Genomic DNA, 7,718 nt, shown 5'->3' with positions numbered 1-7,718 from the left:
TATTGTCACGAAGGGAACAAATTCCGCGTTCAGGGCGGTCTGAGTTGCATTCCCAGTTCATAACCAATTTTATCGACATACAGAAGCTCAGATAAAAGATGGAATAAGTGTCCTGTGAGCCTACATAGCGTTTGTTTCGTCACTACAAATAAATAACTAGTATAAGAAAGGTTACTGGTGATAGAGTTTCTACACTCCAGACTTTATTGTGGTTCAACCGAACGTCTACTTGGTAGAGAAGGAATATCATATTTAATGTGAATTTCAGACCACAATGCCATTATATCTTCTTCACCTGGTGTAGCCAGAAGAGAATGGAATCTGTCTCTCCCTATCTAAAATCATTGACCGACGTTGGAATCGAAGCCAGACCACAGAAATAAGAACCTACCATCAGCTCAACAGACCACCAAATCCTCTTCTCAGGGGCTCACTTTTCTATCATAACGATGTTGTGCCACACTGACAGCATTCTGACACACAGGCTCCCTGTATCAATTTGCAGCATGTTCAGTAAATTCATTTACTTGGTAGACCGAATCGCCATGAACTAGCTGCGTCGATTACCCAGTGCATACATTCAACTTTATTTTGTAATCACCAAAATAAAATCACGTAAATGCCACCAAAACAGAACTGGCAACAGTGTAGGATGCAGAAATTTAAATAGGAAGTGTTCCTTTCCACTTGAGCTACTCTATTGCGCTATCTGTTTGTTGAAAACATCGCGCAGTGCAAAAGAAAAGGTGTAACTGTTTGTCTCTCTGAATTCTAGACCCAGCCACATGCATTATCTCACAGCGTTGTGGAATGCAGAAGTTCTGGAAGTATTGGTTTTGAGTTCTGGAGTTGTTGTATCTCTGTGTCAGCTTGTAGCGTAATGGCAAGTATAGCGCACGGTAGATAAGATGTCGCGAGTTCTAGTACATTCGTTACCGTATTTTTTAAAACGCAATTCTGCTGTCGGCTAAAGTTATCAATCTAATGGAACTTGTAACATAATTCCCTTCAGTTCTCAACCCAAAATAGTCGTATGTAGTAAAAGGGCTAACTTCTACGACATTTTGTTCATTTCAGGTTTAATAGACAGCCAGACAGTAGATGCATCTCGAAACTTTTGTATTATGTATGGGTAGAGCGCATCGTGCCAAAATACGTCGGAAAAGTATTTTCTACATTAGCTGTCGTCTGGTAGTGGCATTTTATTCTTCTTCAAACCTTGTTTGAGAGCTTAAACTCAGAACAAGATTTCTACATGCTTGTAATCAATAAACTGCATGTGCATTTTAAAACTGTTTTACATAACATCAGAGAATTCGCATATATCGTTGATGATTAATTTCTCTCTCATGTGTACTATTGTTTTAACAACATTAAAGGAAATCTTACGAAAATTGTGAACTGTATTATAAAAATGAAATAAAACTACCCACGATAACCTTACGACGAAAGTCTGTTTTAATAAAACTGAGTATCTCTACACAAGAGTGCCTCTATCTACACGAATTGGTAAAATACAACTCACTTAGATTTTGATTGGGTCTGTGTTTATTTGGTACGCTGTGTCCTACTCAAGAGGTATGCAGATGTGGCATTTCATAAATAAAGTTATGTATTCCTAGAAACCCAAAATTCCCTTGTCAACAGCGGAAAGAGGCGTTACCTGTTGTGCAGCATTGTAAGTTTTTCACCATTGCACTATGAGCCGAAAGTATTTTCTTGCGTCTTCCTTATCGATGTTTGATCTGACTGCTTGTAGCTCTTTCTCAGAAGGGATAAAAACGCTGCTCTCAGTGAGACCGGAACTTCGAACCATAACACACGCTTTTTCACACAGCAGCTCGTTACCACACAGCTGGCGAACAAGTACGTGCCGTGGCTTCCTCTTACGAGAACAGTAGTGTTTAGAACTCGTAAACAGCTATTTGAAGGACGAGATTAGTTGCGATTTCCACGTACAACAGCTTTACTGGCCTCAAAACCGTAAATTTACAGTCTTTTGTTACACCTCAAGCGACAATAACTCAGATTATTCAATGGAAATGACAGGTAAAAATCAAGTGAACTTTGAGGCTTAATTCTGTGCTCACCAGGAAGTACCTCGTCGATCACAGAGTTGCCAAACATACATTGCCTTGTTGCCAAATCTCAGTTACAATACCAGCAGGAAGAAGACGAACCGATGTGGTCTTACAGCGGGCTGGGAAGTGACCATAGCTGGTGTCTACAAGTCTCGGCTGCTACGGCCTGGAATACGTAGTGCGTCTGATTCGCAATTCTGTAATTAGGTTTAGGGACTGCAGCGTAGTTACTAATAATACTCAGAACTGACTGCAAACTAAGCATCATAAATCAGTAACTCTCATAGTTGTTTTTCGTAAGTGTACTCAAAGCTAAGAAATTCATTCACAGAAGTTTTCATGCCTCGCCGACAGTCGAGCACAACAAACAAATAAATATAGAAAAAGAATGTGTGTGTGTTTTCATTCTATACTATCCAATTCCAAAATTATCGCAATATTAGTTCAAATTTAATACTAGCTTCTATAATGTAGGAAAGTATTCCAGAGTTGCAAAACTCGCATCCGACTCATTGATCTTACGCTTAGTCGCTGACCATAAATTTTAGCTCAGAGTGACACCAGTTTAAGTAGCCTAATGTAGCGAAGACTGTTTGCCAGTGCTCTTTCTAATCGGAATATACGCAATTCTCTCATTGGGCTCCATAAGTACAATGTAACAGTAATTTCTACGTGTATGCAATGAATACGAATTAGAATTTAGTGGTGCTCTCTCTTCAACTTCTGTATACATTATGCCTGACCTAAATGGGCCCTTTTTCATTAGAGGCCCTGGGCAGTGCAACATCACACTGACAACAGTAATGTGCATATACTGACAACCTGACTGTTCGTTTCACCTGATTTTGTAATCATTTAAATAAAACAACATGTCCTTCCAGTGGGAGACATTTCGTCACTCTTTTCAAAAATGGTTCAAATGTCTCTGAGCACTATGGGACTCAACTGCTATGGTCATCAGTCCCCTAGAACTTAGAATTACTTAAACCTAACTATCCTAAGGACATCACACACACCCATGCCCGAGGGAGGATTCGAACCTGCGACCGCAGCAGCAGCGCGGCTCCGGACTGTAATTTGTCATTAAGGTTTTTGCCTTCCTGCCAGCGAACTGCGGGAGAGTACGGCCGGTAAACGATTCACAAACCACGATTTAGTGCCATTAAGACGATATCTTTAAATATTGTCGTAGCTGAAGGAATTTAGTTTCGTCTTAAATCGACTCAAGCAGCAACGTTCACAGACATCTCAAATAGGAAAAAGCTCATTATCCAGGTACGAAGGTTGTAAAACAAACGTCCCACAGTTTGTATCTGGTTGATCTTTTCGTCTGATAGCACTGCGTAAGTATTTTGTATATGAGGGATCAAAAAAATGGTTCAAATGGCTCTGAGCACTATGGGACTTAACTTCTGAGGTCATCAGTCCCCTAGAACTTAGAACTACTTAAACCTAACTAACCTAAAGACATCACACACATCCATGCCCGAGGCAGGATTTGAACCTGCGACTGTGGCGGTCGGCGGCTCCACACTGTAGCGCCTAGAACCGCTCGGCCACACGGCCGGCTACGGCCGTAGTCTTGAGGTAAAACGCGAGACTAATTAATACAACGTCTGGTAACTAAAAGCAGCGTCGACAAAGTTTTTATCACCCCTTTCCTCTTGGTGCTGAAGTTATGAGTGTAATTCAAGCGAATCTACAATACATTTCGCTGTCTGTCACACTGGTAATAATAGTTTGGTCCAACAATGTTTTAGCGAATGATTTTTTTGCCGACCATCTGCCTCTGAAGACCGCATGCGTCTGAGTTCTCTGGGGCCCGTTTACTGCCAACCGGCGGGGGCTGAGGCACTGCGTTGTCTCGCCTTCTGCCGACAACGTCTGCTCCACTCCGCACTCTTGACCATGTAAAATGCTTTAATGTTGTTGAATGGTGACCCATAAAATCTGTCTAGGATTTTTGTTTCACTCTTGATAGCAAAGGAGGCACAAAACCGTTTTTATTTGATGATTATTTTATTACACTAGAATACAATACATAAATGTGGCACACAATTAATTTCATTGTTTGTGATCCAGTGCACTACAGTAAAAGCGTCACATTTAGCGTGGAGGCCCTATTGTAAAAAGAGGTTCATTTCCTTCATACTTATCACCCTGGCATGTGAGTCTTAAGTGAAGAACAATATTGAAATTCGTATTGCTGATGGTCGATTCGAATTTCTTCAGAGACACTGGTATTGCGCAGCAGCTTGACAGTCAGAAAGCCAAGATCTGTGACCATTAACGCAACTTACTTAGTCGAGCTACCAAGAGGATTTGATGTGTAAAGGTTTTCTTCCGATTTTTATACAGAATTTTTTCTGGAAATTCGCAGCTCCATAAAATATATCAGAAAAAAAAGCTCGCACACTCTGGCCCTTACCACGGTTAGAAGTGATGACTAATTGAGACGTTCTGACCCGACACACGGGCGGTACCACCGGGCTACGGATACACTGCTGCCTGTACGCCGCTCTCATCGTGGTATTTGGCGCTCAGCCTCATAACGCATCGTGAAAGATAATAAAAGTTGTCATGTTGTGACTTGGCAAGACAGCCAAGCCACTAGGAGGTGAAGCCGAAAGGCACGCGTTTAAGCTCACTCTGGCTGGCGTGAGGTCTGGAACAGTTAAAGGATTTGAGTCTAGCAAATAAAGTACGTAGCTGTTAGAATACGTAACTTTAATCCATAATTGGTAAACATTGGTCTGACGGTACATGCATCACAAGATAAATAGCAAATGATAATGGCGCCTTGCTAGGTCGTAGCAAATGACGTAGCTGAAAGCTATGCTAACTATCGTCTCGGCAAATGAGAGCGTAATTTGTCAGTGAAACATCGCTAGCAAAGTCGGCTGTACAACTGGGGCGAGTGCTAGGACGTCTCTCTAGACCTGCCGTGTGGCGGCGCTCGGTCTGCAATCACTGACAGTGGTGACACGCCGGTCCGACGTATACTAACGGACCGCGGCCGATTTAAAGGCTACCCCCTAGCAAGTGTGGTGTCTAGTGGTGACACCACATGTCACTTACGTGAAGAATAGCATTTCTTTAGGCAAAAAATTGAATTTTCTGTCTGAGTGTCTTAGTTTACATGAGGATTATATAGCACGAGTCATTCAAATGGAAAGGGAATATGAAGTGAATTTAGCGAGTCAATTCAGTACCATACGCGGAAGTGATTGCACTGTCACAGTGTTGCCTAATGTTTCTGACGATGTTGCCAATTCTCAGCTGTGCTAGGAACAACTCTGTAGCGGTATGCGAGGAGAATCCCGTGCTCGTATCATAGGAGGACATGGAGAGGAGGCGCGGGATTTGGTTAATATGCAGCGTTTTCTCCTACCAGTTGTGTCAAACATTCAGGTGTATAATCTTCCATCACGATTACAGTTTCCTGCAAAATATATACGAATAAAACACTTACTTTGTGACAGAAGATTATTTCAGTACATTAAAAAGACTTTGGAAATCACTTATGCCCACCTGTCACAAAAGTAAGATAACAAACACATTGCAGCTCGAAATCGATTGCACCTATGTGCAGTCTTGTGACGTTTAAATAAATCGTCTTAACGGCACTAAATCGTGGTTTGTGAATCATTTACCGGCTGTACTCTCCCGCATTTCACTGGTTGGAAGGCAAAAAGCTTACTGACAAATTTCACACGAGGAAAAGGGGGACGAAATGCCTCCGACTTGAAGGCCATGTTGTTTTATTTAAATGATTACAAAATCAGGTAAAACGAACAGTCAGGTTGTCAGTATAAGCACATTACTGTTGTCAGTATGATGTTGCACTGCCCAGGACCTGTAATGATAAAGGGCCCTTTTAGGTCAGGCATATTGTATACAGAAGTGTAAGAGAGAGCACCGCTAAATTCTCATCCGTATGCATTGCATACACACAGAAATTACTTTTACAGTGTACTTATGGAGCCCAATGAGTGAATTGCGTATTTTCAGGTCAGAAAGAGCACTGGCAAACAGTCTTCGCTACATTAGGTTACTTAATCTGGTGTCACTCTGAGCTAGAGTTTACAGTCAGCGACTAAGTGTAAGGTCAATGAGTCGGATGCGAGTTTTGCAACTGTGAAATACTTTCATAGATTACAGAAGCGAATATTAAATTTCAACTAATATTGCGAAAATTTTGTACTTGGATAGCTTAGAATGAAAATCTTTCTGTTTATTGCAAAGGAAAACAAGTCATTTTATGAAACATTGTCTGTCATACACAACTTGAAACAGGTCATGTCGACCAAATCATATGGAAGAACTGACAGCGACGTATATTGCAAGGCAGTAAGATCTCTTGCTTTTTGGTTTGGCAGTACTCGATAGCCATTTCTAGGCGCAAATAAATGAAGAAAGGCAGTGCGTTTTTGTTATCAAGTAATGTCTTCATCAATTACTTTAGTTTTAATGTAATCTACGAGCAATTACTGATGTTTGATATTAACATGAAAAGGATTCCGTAGACAGGGAAACAACCCGTTCTTGGGAAACTACTTCTATAGTCCAGAATGAGAATTTCACTCTGCAGCGGAGTGTGCGCTGATATGAAACTTCCTGGCAGATTAAAACTGTGTGCCCAACCGAGACTCGAACTCGGGTCCTTTGCCTTTCGCGGGCAAGTGCTCTACCAACTGAGCTATCGAAGCACGACTCACGCCCGGTACTCACAGCTTTACTTCTGCCAGTACCTCGTCTCCTACCTTCCAAACTTTACAGAAGCTCTCCTGCGAACCAGGAGAGCTTCTGTAAAGTTTGGAAGGTAGGAGACGAGGTACTGGCAGAAGTAAAGCTGTGAGTACCGGGCGTGAGTCGTGCTTCGGTAGCTCAGTTGGTAGAGCACTTGCCCGCGAAAGGCAAAGGACCCGAGTTCGAGTCTCGGTTGGGCACACAGTTTTAATCTGCCAGGAAGTTTCATATCAGCGCACACTCCGCTGCAGAGTGAAATTCTCATTCTGGAAACATCCCCCAGGCTGTGGCTAAGCCATGTCTCCGCAATATCCTTTCTTTCAGGAGTGCTAGTTCTGCATGGTTCGCAGGAGAGCTTCTGTAAAGTTTGGAAGGTAGGAGACGAGGTACTGGCAGAAGTAAAGCTGTGAGTACCGGGCGTGAGTCGTGCTTCGGTAGCTCAGTTGGTAGAGCACTTGGCCCGCGAAAGGCAAAGGACCCGAGTTCGAGTCTCGGTTGGGCACACAGTTTTAATCTGCCAGGAAGTTTCATATCAGCGCACACTCCGCTGCAGAGTGAAATTCTCATTCTGGAAACATCCCCCAGGCTGTGGCTAAGCCATGTCTCCGCAATATCCTTTCTTTCAGGAGTGCTAGTTCTGCTTGGTTCGCAGGAGAGCTTCTGTAAAGTTTGGAAGGTAGGAGACGAGGTACTGGCAGACGTAGAGCTGTGAGTACCGGGCGTGAGTCGTGCTTCGGTAGCTCAGTTGGTAGAGCACTTGCCCGCGAAAGGCAAAGGACCCGAGTTCGAGTCTCGGTTGGGCACACAGTTTTAATCTGCCAGGAAGTTTACTTCCATAGTGATCAAAAGGCATAAAATGATCTTCAAGTACAGTGTTCCAGCAGATGT

General features: G+C 42.6%; 1 non-coding gene across 1 annotated transcript; it reads right to left on the bottom strand.

The window, feature by feature from the left end:
- Positions 1-6,716: 6,716 nt before the first annotated feature.
- On the bottom strand, positions 6,717-6,791 carry Trnas-cga (transfer RNA serine (anticodon CGA)). The gene has a single exon. It is a non-coding gene; the product is annotated as a tRNA-Ser (tRNA).
- Positions 6,792-7,718: the final 927 nt, after the last annotated feature.

The sequence above is a fragment of the Schistocerca serialis genome, chromosome 4, assembly GCF_023864345.2.
Source record: "Schistocerca serialis cubense isolate TAMUIC-IGC-003099 chromosome 4, iqSchSeri2.2, whole genome shotgun sequence".
NCBI classification, from domain to species: Eukaryota; Metazoa; Arthropoda; class Insecta; order Orthoptera; family Acrididae; genus Schistocerca; species Schistocerca serialis.
Note: the sequence above shows the minus strand (reverse complement) of the source record. Positions and strands in the feature narration are given on the sequence as shown.